The sequence below is a fragment of the Schistocerca americana genome, chromosome 1 (genome assembly GCF_021461395.2).
Source record: "Schistocerca americana isolate TAMUIC-IGC-003095 chromosome 1, iqSchAmer2.1, whole genome shotgun sequence".
NCBI lineage: Eukaryota > Metazoa > Arthropoda > Insecta > Orthoptera > Acrididae > Schistocerca > Schistocerca americana.
The window spans coordinates 52,969,178-52,986,864 of record NC_060119.1 but is presented as its reverse complement, the minus strand read 5'-3'; positions in this window follow the sequence as shown (position 1 = coordinate 52,986,864).

Below are 17,687 nucleotides of genomic sequence, written 5' to 3'. Positions count from 1 at the left end.
GCATCGGAATCTAAAACTGGACACACAGGAGAGGTTCAAATCAAAGAAAGTTAAAGTGTCAGTCCTCTTGTACTTAAGTCGGCATTGTGCCTTTTGTATTAAATTCGGATGCAATTTCCGCATTTCATCGTCAATATTAAGGTCCAAGGGATACAGTAAACCTGAAGCGAAACATCGGAATCTAAAACCGGACTCACAGGAGAGGTTCAAATCATAGAAAGTTAGAGTGTCAGTCCTATTGTACTTAAGTCGGCATTGTGCCTTTTGTCTTAAACTCGAATGCAATTTCTGTGTTTCATCGACAAGAAGAAGGTCCAAGGGATGCAGTAAACCTGAAGTGAAGCATCGGAATCTAAAACTGGACTCAAAGGAGTGGTTCAAATCATAGAAAGTTAGAGTGTCAGTCCTCTTGTACTTAAGTCGGCATTGTGCCTTTTGTATTAAATTCGGATGCAATTTCTGTGTTTCATCGTCAATAAGAAGGTCCAAGGTATACTGTAAACCTGAAGTGAAGCATCGGAATCTAAAACTGGACTCACAGGAGACGTTAAAATCATAGAAAGTTTGAGTGTCAGTCCTCTTATACTTAAGTCGGCATTGTGCCGTCTGTATTAATTTCAGATGCAATTTCTGTGTTTCATCGTCAATAAGAAGGTCCAAGGTGTACAGTAAACCTGAAGTGAAACATCGGAATCTAAAACTGGACTCACAGGAGAGGTCAAATCATAGAAAGTTAGAGTGTCAGTCCTCTTGTACTTAAGTCGGCATTGTGCATTTTGTATTAAATTCGGATGGAATTTCGGTGTTTCATCGTCAATAAGAAGGTCCAAGGGATACAGTAAACCTGAAGTCAAGCATCGGAATCTAAAACGGGACTCACAGGAGAGGTTCAAATCATAGACAGATAGAGTGTCAGTCCTCTTGTACTTAAGTCGGCATTGTGCCTTTTGTATTAATTTCGCATGCAATTTCTGTGTTTCATCGTCAATAAGAAAGTCCAAGGGATACAGTAAACCTGAAGTGAAGCATCGGAATCTAAAACTGGACTCATAGGAGAGGTTCAATTCATAGAAAGTTAGAGTGTCAGTCCTCTTGTACTTAAGTTGGCTTTGTGCCTTTTGTATTAAATTCGGATGCTATTTCTGTGTTTCAACACCAATAAGAAGGTCCTAGGGATATAGTAAACCTGAAGTGAAGCATCGTAATCTAAAACTGGACTCAAAGGAGAGGTTCAAATCATAGAAAGTTAGAGTGTCAGTCCTCTTGTTCTTAAGTCGCCATTGTGCCTTTTGTATTAAATTCGGATGAAATTTCTGTGTTTCATCGTCAATAAGAAGGTCCAAGGGATACAGTAAACCTGAAGTGAAGCATCGGAATCTAAAACTGGACTCACAGGGGAGGTTCAAATCATAGAAAGTTAGAGTGTCAGTCCTTTTGTACTTAAGTCGGCATTGTGCCTTTTGTATTGAATTTGGATGCAATATCTGAGCTTCATCGTCAATAAGAATGTCCAAGGTATACTGTAAACCTAAAGTGAAGCATCGGAATCTAAAACTGGACTCACAGGAGAGGTTCAAATCATAGAAAATTAGAGTGTCAGTTCACTTGTACTTAAGTCTTCATTGTGCATTTTGTATTAAATTCGAATGCAATTTCTGTGTTTCATCGACAATAAGATGGTCCAAGGGATACAGTAAACCTGAAGTGAAGCATCGGAATCTCAAACTGGACTCAAAGGAGTGGTTCAAATCATAGAAATTACAGTGTCTGTCCTCTTGCACTTAAGTCGGCATTGTGCCTTTTGTATTAAATTCGGATGCAATTTCTGTGTTTCATCGTCAATAAGAAGGTCCAAGGTATACTGTAAACCTGAAGTGAAGCATCGGAATCTAAAACTGGACTCACAGGAGGGGTTCAATTCATAGAAAGTTTGAGTGTCAGTCCTCTTGTACTTAAGTCGGCATTGTGGCGTTTGTATTAAATTCGGATGCAATTTCTTTGTATCACCGTCAATATGAATGTCCAAGGTATTCAGTAACTCTGAAGTGAAGCATCGGTATGTAAAACTGGACTCACAGGAGGGGTTCAAATCATAGAAAGTTAGAGTGTCAGTCCTCTTGTACTGAAGTCGGCATTGTGCATTTTGTATTAAATTCGGATGCAATTTCTGTGTGTCATCGTCAATAAGAAGGTCTAAGGGATACAGTAAACCTGAAGTGAAGCATCGGAATCTAAAACTGGACTCACAGGAGAGGTTCAAATCATAGATGGTTAGAGTGTCAGTCCTCTTGTACTTAAGTCGGCATTGTGCCTTTTGTTTTTAATTCAGAAGCTATTTCTGTGTTTCATCGTCGATAAGAAGGTCCAAGGTATACAGAAAACCTGAAGTGAAGCATCGGAATTCAAAACCGGACGCACAGGAGAGGTTTAAATCACAGAAAGTTAAAGTGTCAGTCCTCTTGGACTTAAGTCTGCATTGTGCATTATGTATTAAATTCGGATGAAATTTCGGTGTTTCGTCGTCAATCGGATGGTCCAAGGTATACAGTAAACCTGAAGTGAAGCTTCGGAATCTAAAATGGGACTTACAGGAGAGGTTCAAATCATAGAAAGTTAGAGTGTCAGTCCTCTTGTACTTAAGTCGGCATTGTGCCTTTTGTATTAAATTCGGATTAAATTTCTGTGTTTCATCGTAAATAAGAAGGTCCAAGGTATACAGTAAAAATGAAGTGAAGCACCGGAATCTAAAACTGGACTCACAGGAGAGGTTCAAATCATAGAAAGTTAGAGTGTCAGTCCTCTTGTACTTAAGACGGCATTGTGCCTTTTGTATTAAATTCGGATGCAATTTCTGTGTTTCAACGACAATAAGAAGGTCCAAGGGATACAGTAAACCTGAAGTGAAGCATCGGAAACTAAAACTGGTTTCACAGGAGAGGTTCAAATCATAGAAAGTTAGAGTGTCAGTCCTCTTGTACTTAAGTCGGCATTGTGCCTTTTGTATTAAATTCGGATGCTATTTCTGTGTTTCATCGTCAATAAGAAGGTCCAAGGTATACAGTAAACCTGAAGTGAAGCATCGGAATCTAAAACTTGACTCACAGGAGAGGTTCAAATCATAGAAAGTTAGAGTGTCAGTCCTCTTGTACTTAAGTCGGCATTGTGCCTTTCGTATTAAATTCGGATGCAATTTCTGTGTTTCATCGTCAATATTAAGGTCCAAGGGATACAGTAAAACTGAAGTCAAGCATCGGAATCTAAAACGGGACTCACAGGAGAGGTTCAAATCATAGACAGATAGAGTGTCAGTCCTCTTGTACTTAAGTCGGCATTGTGCCTTTTGTATTAAATTCGGTTGCCATTTCTGTGTTTCATCGACAATTACAAGGTCCAAGGGATACAGTAAACCTGAAGTGAAGCATCGGAATCTAAAACTGGACTCACAGGAGAGGTTAAAATCATAGAAAGTTAGAGTGTCAGTCCTCTTGTACTTAAGCCGGCATTGTGCATTTTGTATTAAAGTCGGATGCAATTTCTGTGTTTCAACGACAATAAGAAGGTCCAAGGGATACAGTAAACCTGAAGTGAAGCATCGGAAACTAAAACTGGTTTCACAGGAGAGGTTCAGATCTTAGAAAGTTAGAGTGTCAGTCCTCTTGTACTTAAGTCGGCATTGTGCCTTTTGTATTGAATTCGGATGCAATTTCTGAGAATCATCGTCAATAAGAAGGTCCAAGGTATACAGTAAACCTGAAGTGAAACATCGGAATCTAAGACTGGACTCACAGGTGAGGTTTAAATCATAGAAAGTTAGAGTGTCAGTTCTCTTGTACTTAAGTCTTCATTGTAAATTTTGTATTAAATTCGAATGCAATTTCTGTGTTCCATCGTCAATAAGAAGGTCCAAGGTATACAGTAAACCTGAAGTGAAGCATCGGAATTAAAAACTTGACTCACAGGAGAGGTTCAAATCATAGAAAGTTAGAGTGTCAGTCCTCTTGTACTTAAGTCGGCATTGTGCCTTTTGTATTAAATTCGGATGCAATTTCTGTGTTTCATCGTCAATATTAAGGTCCAAGGGATACAGTAAACCTGAAGTGAAGCATCGGAATCTAAAACTTGACTCACAGGAGAGGTTGAAATCATAGAAAGTTAGAGTGTCAGTCCCCTTGAACTTAAGTCGGCATTGTGCCTTTTGTATTAAATTCGGATAAAATTTCTGTGTTTCATCGTCAATAAGAAAGTCCAAGGTATACAGTAAAACTGAAGTGAAGCACCGGAATCTAAAACTGGACTCACAGGAGTGGTTCCAATCATAGAAAGTTAGAGTGTCAGTCCTCTTGTACTTAAGTCGGCATTGTGGCTTTTGTATTAAATTCGGATGCAATTTCTGTGTGTCATCGTCAATAAGAAGGTCTAAGGGATACAGTAAACCTGAAGTGAAGCATCGGAATCTAAAACTGGACTCACAGGAGAGGTTCAAATCATAGAAGGTTAGAGTGTCAGTCCTCTTGTACTTAAGTCGCCAGTGTGCCTTTTGTATTAAATTCGGATGCAATTTCTGTGTTTCATCGCCAAGTAGAAATTCCAAGGTATACAGTAAACCTGAAGTGAAGCATCGGAATCTAAAACTGGACTCACAGGAGAGGTTCAAATCATAGAAAGTTAGAGTGTCGGTTCTCTTGTACTTAAGTCTTCATTGTAAATTTTGTATTAAATTCGAATGCAATTTCTGTGTTCCATCGTCAATAAGAAGGTCCAAGGTATACAGTAAACCTGAAGTGAAGCATCGGAATTTAAAACATGACTCACAGGAGAGGTTTAAATCACAGAAAGTTAAAGTGTCAGTCCTCTTGGACTTAAGTCTGCATTGTGCATTATGTATTAAATTCGGATGTAATATCGGTGTTTCATCGTCAATCGGATGGTCCAAGGTATACAGTAAACCTGAAGTGAAGCTTCGGAATCTAAAATGGGACTTACAGGAGAGGTTCAAATCATAGAAAGTTAGAGTGTCAGTCCTCTTGTACTTAAGTCGGCATTGTGCCTTTTGTATTAAATTCGGATTAAATTTCTGTGTTTCATCGTCAATAAGAAGGTCCAAGGTATACAGTAAAACTGAAGTGAAGCACCGGAATCTAAAACTGGACTCACAGGAGAGGTTCAAATCATAGAAAGTTAGAGTGTCAGTCCTCTTGTACTTAAGACGGCATTGTGCCTTTTGTATTAAATTCGGATGCAATTTCTGTGTTTCAACGACAATAAGAAGGTCCAAGGGATACAGTAAACCTGAAGTGAAGCATCGGAAACTAAAACTGGTTTCACAGGAGAGGTTCAAATCATAGAAAGTTAGAGTGTCAGTCCTCTTGTACTTAAGTCGGCATTGTGCCTTTTGTATTAAATTCGGATGTTATTTCTGTGTTTCATCGTCAATAAGAAGGTCCAAGGTATACAGTAAACCTGATGTGAAGCATCGGAATCTAAAACTTGACTCACAGGAGAGATTCAAATCATAGACAGATAGAGTGTCAGTCCTCTTGTACTTAAGTCGGCATTGTGCCTTTTGTATTAAATTCGGTTGCCATTTCTGTGTTTCATCGACAATAAGAAGGTCCAAGGGATACAGTAAACCTGAAGTGAAGCATCGGAAACTAAAACTGGTTTCACAGGAGAGGTTCAAATCATAGAAAGTTAGAGTGTCAGTCCTCTTGTACTTAAGTCGGCATTTTGCCTTTTGTATTGAATTCGGATTCAATTTCTGAGATTCATCGTCAATAAGAAGGTCCAAGGTATACAGTAAACCTGAAGTGAAGCATCGGAATCTAAGACTGGACTCACAGGTGAGGTTTAAATCATAGAAATTTAGAGTGTCAGTCCTCTTGTACTTAAGTCGGCATTGTGCCTTTTGTATTGAATTCGGATGCAATTTCTGTGTTTCATCGCCAAGTAGAAATTCCAAGGTATGCAGTAATCCTGAAGTGAAGCATCGGAATCTAAAACTGGACTCACAGGAGAGGTTCAAATCATAGAAAATTAGAGTGTCAGTTGTCTTGTACTTAAGTCTTCATTGTAAATTTTGTATTAAATTCGAATGCAATTTCTGTGTTCCATCGTCAATAAGAAGGTCCAAGGTATACAGTAAACCTGAAGTGAAGCATCGGAATCAAAAACTTGACTCACAGGAGAGGTTCAAATCATAGACAGTTAGAGTGTCAGTCCTGTTGTACTTAAGTCGGCATTGTGCCTTTTGTATTAAATTCGGATGCAATTTCTGTGTTTCATCGTCAATATTATGGTCCAAGGGATACAGTAAACCTGAAGTCAAGCATCGGAATCTAAAACGGGACTCACAGGAGAGGTTCAAATCATAGACAGATAGAGTGTCAGTCCTCTTGTACTTAAGTCGGCATTGTGCCTTTTGTATTAAATTCGGATGCAATTTCTGTGTTTCATCGTCAATAAGAAGGTCCAAGGTATACAGTAAACCTGAAGTGAAGCATCGGAATCTAAAACTGGACTCACAGGAGAGGTTCAAATCATAGAAATTTAGAGTGTCAGTCCTCTTGTACTTAAGTCGGCATTGTGCCTTTTGTATTGAATTCGGATGCAATTTCTGAGGTTCATCGTCAATAAGAAGGTCGAAGGTACACAGTAAACCTGAAGTGAAGCATCGGAATCTAAATCTGGACTCACAGGTGAGGTTTAATTCATGGAAAGTTAGAGTGTCAGTCCTCTTGACCTTAAGTCGGCATTGTGCCTTTTGTATTAAATTCGGATTCATTTTCTGAGATTCATCGTCAATAAGAAGGTCCAAGTTATACAGTAAACCAGAAGTGAAGCATCGGAATCTAAAACTGGACTCACAGGTGAGGTTTAAATCATAGAAAGTTAGAGTGTCAGTCCCCTTGTACTTAAGTCGGCATTGTGCCTTTTGTATTAAATTCGGATGCAATTTCTGTGTTTCATCGCCAAATAGAAGGTGCAAGGTAACAAGTAAACCTGAAGTGAAGCATCGGAATCTAAAACTGGACTCACAGGGGAGGTTCAAATCATAGAAAGTTAGAGTGTCAGTTCTCTTGTACTTAGAGGTCTTCATTGTGCATTTTGTATTAAATTCGAATGCAATTCCTGTGTTCCATCGTCATTAAGAAGGTCCAACGTATACAGTAAACCTGAAGTGAAGCATCGGAATCTAAAACTGGACTCACAGGAGAGGTTCAAATCATAGAAAGTTAGAGTGTCAGTTCTCTTGTACTTAAGTCGGCATTGTGCATTTGTATTAAATTCGGATGCAATTTCTGTGTTTCATCGTCAATTGTAAGGTCCAAGGGATACAGTAAACTTGAAGTGAAGCGTCGGAATCTAAAACCGGACTCACAGGAGAGGTTCAAATCATAGACAGTTAGAGTGTCAGTCCTCTTGTACTTAAGTCGGCATTGTGCCTTTTGTATTAAATTCGGATGCAATTTCTGTGTTTCATCGACAATAAGAAGGTCCAAGGGATACAGTAAACCTGAAGTAAAGCATCGGAATCTAAAACTGGGCTCAAAGGAGTGGTTCAAATCATAGAAAGTTAGAGTGTCAGTCCTCTTGTACTTAAGTCGGCATTGTGCCTTTTGTATTAAATTCGGATGCAATTTCTGTGTTTCATCGTCAATAAGAAGGTCCAAGGTATACTGTAAACCCGAAGTGAAGCATCGGATTCTAAAACTGGACTCACAGGAGAGGTTCAAATCATAGAAAGCTTGAGTGTCAGTCCTCTTATACTTAGGTCGGCATTGTGCCGTTTGTATTAAATTCAGATGCAATTTCTGTGTTTCATCGTCAATAAGAAGGTCCAAGGTATACAGTAAACCTGAAGTGAAGCATCGGAATCTAAAACTGGACTCACAGGAGAGGTCAAATAATAGAAATTTAGAGTGTTAGTCCTCTTGTACTTAAGTCGGAATTGTGCCTTGTGTAATAAATTCGGATGCAATTTCTGTGTTTCATCATCAATAAGAAGGTCCAAGGTATACAGTAAACCTGAAGTGAAGCATCGGAATCTAAAATGGGACTTACAGGAGAGGTTCAAATCATAGAAAGTTAGAGTGTCAGTCCTCTTGTACTTCAGTCGGCATTGTGCCTTGTGTATTAAATTCGGATGCAATTTCTGTGTTTCATCGTCAATAATAAGGTCCAAGGGATACAGTAAACCTGAAGTGAAGCATCGGAATCTAAAACTAGACTCAAAGGACAGGTTCAAATCATAGAAAGTTAGAGTGTCAGTCCACTTGTACTTAAGTCGGCATTTCGCCTTTTGTATTAAATTCGGATGCAATATCTGTGTTTCAACCACAACAAGAATGTCCAAGGGATACAGTAAACCTGAAGTGAAGCATCGGAATCTAAAACTGGACTCAAAGGAGTGGATCAAATCATAGAAAGTTAGAGTCTCAGTTCTCTTGTATTTAACTCGGCATCGTGCCTTTTGTATTAAATTCGGATGCAATTTCTGTGTTTCCTCGTCAATAAGAATGTCCAAGGTATACTGTAAACCTGAAGTTAAGCTTCGGAATCTAAAACTGGACTCACAGGAAAGGTTCAAATCATAGAAAGTTAGAGTGTTAGTCCTCCTGTACTTAAGTCAGAATTGTGCCTTTTGCAATAAATTCGGATTCAATTTCTGTGTTTCATCGTCGATAAGATGGTCCAAGGTATACAGTAAACTTGAAGTGAAGCATCGGAATCTAAAACTGGACTCACAGGAGAGGTTCAAATCATAGAAAGTTAGAGTGTCAGTCCTCTTGTACTTAAGTCGGCATTGTGCCTTTTGTATTAAATTCGGATGCAATATCGGTGTTTCATAGCCAATAAGAAGGTCCAAGGTATACAGTAAATCTGATGTGAAGCATCGGAATCTAAAACTGGACTCACAGGTGAGGTTCAAATCATAGAAAGTTAAATTGTCAGTCCACTTGTACTTAAGTCGGCATTGTGCCTTTTGTATTAAATTCGGATGCAATTTCCTTGTTTCATCGTCAATAAGAAGGTCCAAGGTATACAGTAAACCTGAAGTGAAGCATCGGAATCTAAAACTCCATTCACAGGAGAGGTTCAAATCATATTAGTTAGAGTGTCAGTCCTCTTGTACTTAAGTCGGCATTGTGCCTTTGTATTAAATTCGGATGCAATTTCTGTGTTTCATCGCCAATAAGAAGGTCCAAGGTATACAGTAAACTTGAAGTGAAGCATTGGAATCTAAAACTCAACTCACAGGAGCGGTTCAAATCATAGAAATTTAGAGGGTCAGTCCTCTTGAACTTAAGTCGGCATTGTGCCTTTTGTATTAAATTCGGATGCAATTTCTGTGTTTCATCGTCAATAAAAAGGTCCAAGGTATACAGTAAACCTAAAGTGAAGCATCGTAATCAAAAACTGGACTCACAGGAGAGGATTAAATCATAGAAAGTTAGAGTGTCAGTCCTCTTGTACTTAATTCGGCATTGTGCCCTTTGTATTAAATTCGGATGCAATTTCTGTGATTAATCGTCAATACGAAAGTCCAAGCGATACAGTAAACCTGAAGTGAAGCATCGGAATCTAAAACTGGACTCACAGGAGAGGTTCAAATCATAGAAAGCTTGAATGTCAGTCCTCTTATACTTAGGTCGGCATTGTGCCGTTTGTATTAAATTCGGATGCAATTTCTGTGTTTCATCGTCAATAAGAAGGTCCAAGGTATACAGTAAACCTGAAGTGAATCATCGGAATCTAAAACTGGACTCACAGGAGAGGTCAAATAATAGAAATTTAGAGTGTTATTCCTCTTGTACTTAAGTCGGAATTGTGCCTTGTGTAATAAATTCGAATGCAATTTCTGTGTTTCATCATCAATAAGAAGGTCCAAGGTATACAGTAAACCTGAAGTGAAGCATCGGAATCTAAAATGGGACTTACAGGAGAGGTTCAAATCATAGAAAGTTAGAGTGTCAGTCCTCTTGTACTTCAGTCGGCATTGTGCCTTTTGTATTAAATTCGGATGCAATTTCTGTGTTTCATCGTCAATAAGAAGGTCCAAGGGATACAGTAAACCTGAAGTGAAGCATCGGAATCTAAAACTGGACTCAAAGGACAGGTTCAAATCATAGAAAGTTAGAGTGTCAGTCCACTTGTACTTAAGTCGGCATTGCGCCTTTTGTATTAAATTCGGATGCAATATCTGTGTTTCAACGACAACAAGAATGTCCAAGGGATACAGTAAACCTGAAGTGAAGCATCGGAATCTAAAACTGGACTCAAAGGAGTGGATCAATTCATAGAAAGTTAGAGTCTCAGTCCTCTTGTATTTAACTCGGCATCGTGCCTTTTGTATTAAATTCGGATGCAATTTCTGTGTTTTCTCGTCAATAAGAATGTCCAAGGTATACTGTAAACCTGAAGTGAAGCTTCGGAATCTAAAACTGGACTCACAGGAAAGGTTCAAATCATAGAAAGTTAGAGTGTTAGTCCTCCTGTACTTAAGTCAGAATTGTGCCTTTTGCAATAAATTCGGATTCAATTTCTGTGTTTCATCGTCGATAAGATGGTCCAAGGTATACAGTAAACTTGAAGTGAAGCATCGGAATCTAAAACTGGACTCACAGGAGAGGTTCAAATCATAGAAATTTAGAGGGTCAGTCCTCTTGAACTTAAGTCGGCATTGTGCCTTTTGTATTAAATTCGGATGCAATTTCTGTGTTTCATCGTCAATAAAAAGGTCCAAGGTATACAGTAAACCTAAAGTGAAGCATCGTAATCAAAAACTGGACTCACAGGAGAGGATTAAATCATAGAAAGTTAGAGTGTCAGTCCCCTTGTACTTAAGTCGGCATTGTGCCTTTTGTATTAAATTCGGATGCAATTTCTGTGTTTCATCGCCAAATAGAAGGTGCAAGGTAACAAGTAAACCTGAAGTGAAGCATCGGAATCTAAAACTGGACTCACAGGAGAGGTTCAAATCATAGAAAGTTAGAGTGTCAGTTCTCTTGTACTTAGGTCTTCATTGTGCATTTTGTATTAAATTCGAATGCAATTCCTGTGTTCCATCGTCATTAAGAAGGTCCAACGTATACAGTAAACCTGAAGTGAAGCATCGGAATCTAAAACTGGACTCACAGGAGAGGTTCAAATCATAGAAAGTTAGAGTGTCAGTTCTCTTGTACTTAAGTCGGCATTGTGCATTTGTATTAAATTCGGATGCAATTTCTGTGTTTCATCGTCAATTGTAAGGTCCAAGGGATACAGTAAACTTGAAGTGAAGCGTCGGAATCTAAAACCGGACTCACAGGAGAGGTTCAAATCATAGACAGTTAGAGTGTCAGTCCTCTTGTACTTAAGTCGGCATTGTGCCTTTTGTATTAATTTCGGATGCAATTTCTGTGTTTCATCATAAATAAGAAGGTCCAAGGGATACAGTAAACCTGAAGTAAAGCATCGGAATCTAAGACTGGGCTCAAAGGAGTGGTTCAAATCATAGAAAGTTAGAGTGTCAGTCCTCTTGTACTTAAGTCGGCATTGTGCCTTTTGTATTAAATTCGGATGCAATTTCTGTGTTTCATCGTCAATAAGAAGGTCCAAGGTATACAGTAAACCTGAAGTGAAGCATCGGAATCTAAAACTCCATTCACAGGAGAGGTTCAAATCATATTAGTTAGAGTGTCAGTCCTCTTGTACTTAAGTCGGCATTGTGCCTTTGTATTAAATTCGGATGCAATTTCTGTGTTTCATCGCCAATAAGAAGGTCCAAGGTATACAGTAAACTTGAAGTGAAGCATTGGAATCTAAAACTCAACTCACAGGAGCGGTTCAAATCATAGAAATTTAGAGGGTCAGTCCTCTTGAACTTAAGTCGGCATTGTGCCTTTTGTATTAAATTCGGATGCAATTTCTGTGTTTCATCGTCAATAAAAAGGTCCAAGGTATACAGTAAACCTAAAGTGAAGCATCGTAATCAAAAACTGGACTCACAGGAGAGGATTAAATCATAGAAAGTTAGAGTGTCAGTCCTCTTGTACTTAATTCGGCATTGTGCCCTTTGTATTAAATTCGGATGCAATTTCTGTGATTAATCGTCAATACGAAAGTCCAAGCGATACAGTAAACCTGAAGTGAAGCATCGGAATCTAAAACTGGACTCACAGGAGAGGTTCAAATCATAGAAAGCTTGAATGTCAGTCCTCTTATACTTAGGTCGGCATTGTGCCGTTTGTATTAAATTCGGATGCAATTTCTGTGTTTCATCGTCAATAAGAAGGTCCAAGGTATACAGTAAACCTGAAGTGAATCATCGGAATCTAAAACTGGACTCACAGGAGAGGTCAAATAATAGAAATTTAGAGTGTTAGTCCTCTTGTACTTAAGTCGGAATTGTGCCTTGTGTAATAAATTCGAATGCAATTTCTGTGTTTCATCATCAATAAGAAGGTCCAAGGTATACAGTAAACCTGAAGTGAAGCATCGGAATCTAAAATGGGACTTACAGGAGAGGTTCAAATCATAGAAAGTTAGAGTGTCAGTCCTCTTGTACTTCAGTCGGCATTGTGCCTTTTGTATTAAATTCGGATGCAATTTCTGTGTTTCATCGTCAATAAGAAGGTCCAAGGGATACAGTAAACCTGAAGTGAAGCATCGGAATCTAAAACTGGACTCAAAGGACAGGTTCAAATCATAGAAAGTTAGAGTGTCAGTCCACTTGTACTTAAGTCGGCATTGCGCCTTTTGTATTAAATTCGGATGCAATATCTGTGTTTCAACGACAACAAGAATGTCCAAGGGATACAGTAAACCTGAAGTGAAGCATCGGAATCTAAAACTGGACTCAAAGGAGTGGATCAATTCATAGAAAGTTAGAGTCTCAGTCCTCTTGTATTTAACTCGGCATCGTGCCTTTTGTATTAAATTCGGATGCAATTTCTGTGTTTTCTCGTCAATAAGAATGTCCAAGGTATACTGTAAACCTGAAGTGAAGCTTCGGAATCTAAAACTGGACTCACAGGAAAGGTTCAAATCATAGAAAGTTAGAGTGTTAGTCCTCCTGTACTTAAGTCAGAATTGTGCCTTTTGCAATAAATTCGGATTCAATTTCTGTGTTTCATCGTCGATAAGATGGTCCAAGGTATACAGTAAACTTGAAGTGAAGCATCGGAATCTAAAACTGGACTCACAGGAGAGGTTCAAATCATAGAAATTTAGAGGGTCAGTCCTCTTGAACTTAAGTCGGCATTGTGCCTTTTGTATTAAATTCGGATGCAATTTCTGTGTTTCATCGTCAATAAAAAGGTCCAAGGTATACAGTAAACCTAAAGTGAAGCATCGTAATCAAAAACTGGACTCACAGGAGAGGATTAAATCATAGAAAGTTAGAGTGTCAGTCCCCTTGTACTTAAGTCGGCATTGTGCCTTTTGTATTAAATTCGGATGCAATTTCTGTGTTTCATCATAAATAAGAAGGTCCAAGGGATACAGTAAACCTGAAGTAAAGCATCGGAATCTAAGACTGGGCTCAAAGGAGTGGTTCAAATCATAGAAAGTTAGAGTGTCAGTTCTCTTGTACTTAGGTCTTCATTGTGCATTTTGTATTAAATTCGAATGCAATTCCTGTGTTCCATCGTCATTAAGAAGGTCCAACGTATACAGTAAACCTGAAGTGAAGCATCGGAATCTAAAACTGGACTCACAGGAGAGGTTCAAATCATAGAAAGTTAGAGTGTCAGTTCTCTTGTACTTAAGTCGGCATTGTGCATTTGTATTAAATTCGGATGCAATTTCTGTGTTTCATCGTCAATTGTAAGGTCCAAGGGATACAGTAAACTTGAAGTGAAGCGTCGGAATCTAAAACCGGACTCACAGGAGAGGTTCAAATCATAGACAGTTAGAGTGTCAGTCCTCTTGTACTTAAGTCGGCATTGTGCCTTTTGTATTAATTTCGGATGCAATTTCTGTGTTTCATCATAAATAAGAAGGTCCAAGGGATACAGTAAACCTGAAGTAAAGCATCGGAATCTAAGACTGGGCTCAAAGGAGTGGTTCAAATCATAGAAAGTTAGAGTGTCAGTCCTCTTGTACTTAAGTCGGCATTGTGCCTTTTGTATTAAATTCGGATGCAATTTCTGTGTTTCATCGTCAATAAGAAGGTCCAAGGTATACTGTAAACCCGAAGTGAAGCATCGGATTCTAAAACTGGACTCACAGGAGAGGTTCAAATCATAGAATGCTTGAGTGTCAGTTCTCTTATACTTAGGTCGGCATTGTGCCGTTTGTATTAAATTCAGATGCAATTTCTGTGTTTCATCGTCAATAAGAAGGTCCAAGGTATACAGTAAACCTGAAGTGAAGCATCGGAATCTAAAACTGGACTCACAGGAGAGGTCAAATAATAGAAATTTAGAGTGTTAGTCCTCTTGTACTTAAGTCGGAATTGTGCCTTGTGTAATAAATTCAGATGCAATTTCTGTGTTTCATCATCAATAAGAAGGTCCAAGGTATACAGTAAACCTGAAGTGAAGCATCGGAATCTAAAATGGGACTTACAGGAGAGGTTCAAATCATAGAAAGTTAGAGTGTCAGTCCTCTTGTACTTCAGTCGGCATTGTGCCTTTTGTATTAAATTCGGATGCAATTTCTGTGTTTCATCGTCAATAAGAAGGTCCAAGGGATACAGTAAACCTGAAGTGAAGCATCGGAATCTAAAACTGGACTCAAAGGACAGGTTCAAATCATAGAAAGTTAGAGTGTCAGTCCACTTGTACTTAAGTCGGCATTTCGCCTTTTGTATTAAATTCGGATGCAATATCTGTGTTTCAACCACAACAAGAATGTCCAAGGGATACAGTAAACCTGAAGTGAAGCATCGGAATCTAAAACTGGACTCAAAGGAGTGGATCAAATCATAGAAAGTTAGAGTCTCAGTTCTCTTGTATTTAACTCGGCATCGTGCCTTTTGTATTAAATTCGGATGCAATTTCTGTGTTTCCTCGTCAATAAGAATGTCCAAGGTATACTGTAAACCTGAAGTGAAGCTTCGGAATCTAAAACTGGACTCACAGGAAAGGTTCAAATCATAGAAAGTTGGAGTGTTAGTCCTCCTGTACTTAAGTCAGAATTGTGCCTTTTGCAATAAATTCGGATTCAATTTCTGTGTTTCATCGTCGATAAGATGGTCCAAGGTATACAGTAAACTTGAAGTGAAGCATCGGAATCTAAAACTGGACTCACAGGAGAGGTTCAAATCATAGAAAGTTAGAGTGTCAGTCCTCTTGTACTTAAGTCGGCATTGTGCCTTTTGTATTAAATTCGGATGCAAATCCATGTTTCATAGCCAATAAGAAGGTCCAAGGTATACAGTAAATCTGATGTGAAGCATCGGAATCTAAAACTGGACTCACAGGTGAGGTTCAAATCATAGAAAGTTAAATTGTCAGTCCACTTGTACTTAAGTCGGCATTGTGCCTTTTGTATTGAATTCGGATGCAATTTCCTTGTTTCATCGTCAATAAGAAGGTCCAAGGTATACAGTAAACCTGAAGTGAAGCATCGGAATCTAAAACTCAATTCACAGGAGAGGTTCAAATCATAGTAAGTTAGAGTGTCAGTCCTCTTGTACTTAAGTCGGCATTGTGCCTTTGTATTAAATTCGGATGCAATTTCTGTGTTTCATCGCCAATAAGAAGGTCCAAGGTATACAGTAAACTTGAAGTGAAGCATTGGAATCTAAAACTCAACTCACAGGAGAGGTTCAAATCATAGAAATTTAGAGGGTCAGTCCTCTTGAACTTAAGTCGGCATTGTGCCTTTTGTATTAAATTCGGATGCAATTTCTGTGTTTCATCGTCAATAAAAAGGTCCAAGGTATACAGTAAACCTAAAGTGAAGCGTCGTAATCAAAAACTGGACTCACAGGAGAGGATTAAATCATAGAAAGTTAGAGTGTCAGTCCTCTTGTACTTAATTCGGCATTGTGCCCTTTGTATTAAATTCGGATGCAATTTCTGTGATTAATCGTCAATACGAAAGTCCAAGCGATACAGTAAACCTGAAGTGAAGCATCGGAATCTAAAACTGGACTCACAGGAGAGGTTCAAATCATAGAAAGCTTGAATGTCAGTCCTCTTATACTTAGGTCGGCATTGTGCCGTTTGTATTAAATTCGGATGCAATTTCTGTGTTTCATCGTCAATAAGAAGGTCCAAGGTATACAGTAAACCTGAAGTGAATCATCGGAATCTAAAACTGGACTCACAGGAGAGGTCAAATAATAGAAATTTAGAGTGTTAGTCCTCTTGTACTTAAGTCGGAATTGTGCCTTGTGTAATAAATTCGAATGCAATTTCTGTGTTTCATCATCAATAAGAAGGTCCAAGGTATACAGTAAACCTGAAGTGAAGCATCGGAATCTAAAATGGGACTTACAGGAGAGGTTCAAATCATAGAAAGTTAGAGTGTCAGTCCTCTTGTACTTCAGTCGGCATTGTGCCTTTTGTATTAAATTCGGATGCAATTTCTGTCTTTCATCGTCAATAAGAAGGTCCAAGGGATACAGTAAACCTGAAGTGAAGCATCGGAATCTAAAACTGGACTCAAAGGACAGGTTCAAATCATAGAAAGTTAGAGTGTCAGTCCACTTGTACTTAAGTCGGCATTGCGCCTTTTGTATTAAATTCGGATGCAATATCTGTGTTTCAACGACAACAAGAATGTCCAAGGGATACAGTAAACCTGAAGTGAAGCATCGGAATCTAAAACTGGACTCAAAGGAGTGGATCAAATCATAGAAAGTTAGAGTCTCAGTCCTCTTGTATTTAACTCGGCATCGTGCCTTTTGTATTAAATTCGGATGCAATTTCTGTGTTTTCTCGTCAATAAGAATGTCCAAGGTATACTGTAAACCTGAAGTGAAGCTTCGGAATCTAAAACTGGACTCACAGGAAAGGTTCAAATGATAGAAAGTTAGAGTGTTAGTCCTCCTGTACTTAAGTCAGAATTGTGCCTTTTGCAATAAATTCGGATTCAATTTCTGTGTTTCATCGTCGATAAGATGGTCCAAGGTATACAGTAAACTTGAAGTGAAGCATCGGAATCTAAAACTGGACTCACAGGAGAGGTTCAAATCATAGAAAGTTAGAGTGTCAGTCCTCTTGTACTGAAGTCGGCATTGTGCCTTTTGTATTAAATTCGGATGCAATATCGGTGTTTCATAGCCAATAAGAAGGTCCAAGGTATACAGTAAATCTGAAGTGAAGCATCGGAATCTAAAACTGGACTCACAGGTGAGGTTCAAATCATAGAAAGTTAAATTGTCAGTCCACTTGTACTTAAGTCGGCATTGTGCCTTTTGTATTAAATTCGGATGCAATTTCCTTGTTTCATCGTCAATAAGAAGGTCCAAGGTATACAGTAAACCTGAAGTGAAGCATCGGAATCTAAAACTCAATTCACAGGAGAGGTTCAAATCATAGAAAGTTAGAGTGTCAGTCCTCTTGTACTTAAGTCGGCATTGTGCCTTTGTATTAAATTCGGATGCAATTTCTGTGTCTCATCGCCAATAAGAAGGAGCAAGGTATACAGTAAACTTGAAGTGAAGCATTGGAATCTAAAACTCAATTCACAGGAGTGGTTCAAATCATAGAAAGTTAGAGTGTCAGTCCTCTTGTACTTAAGTCGGCATTGTG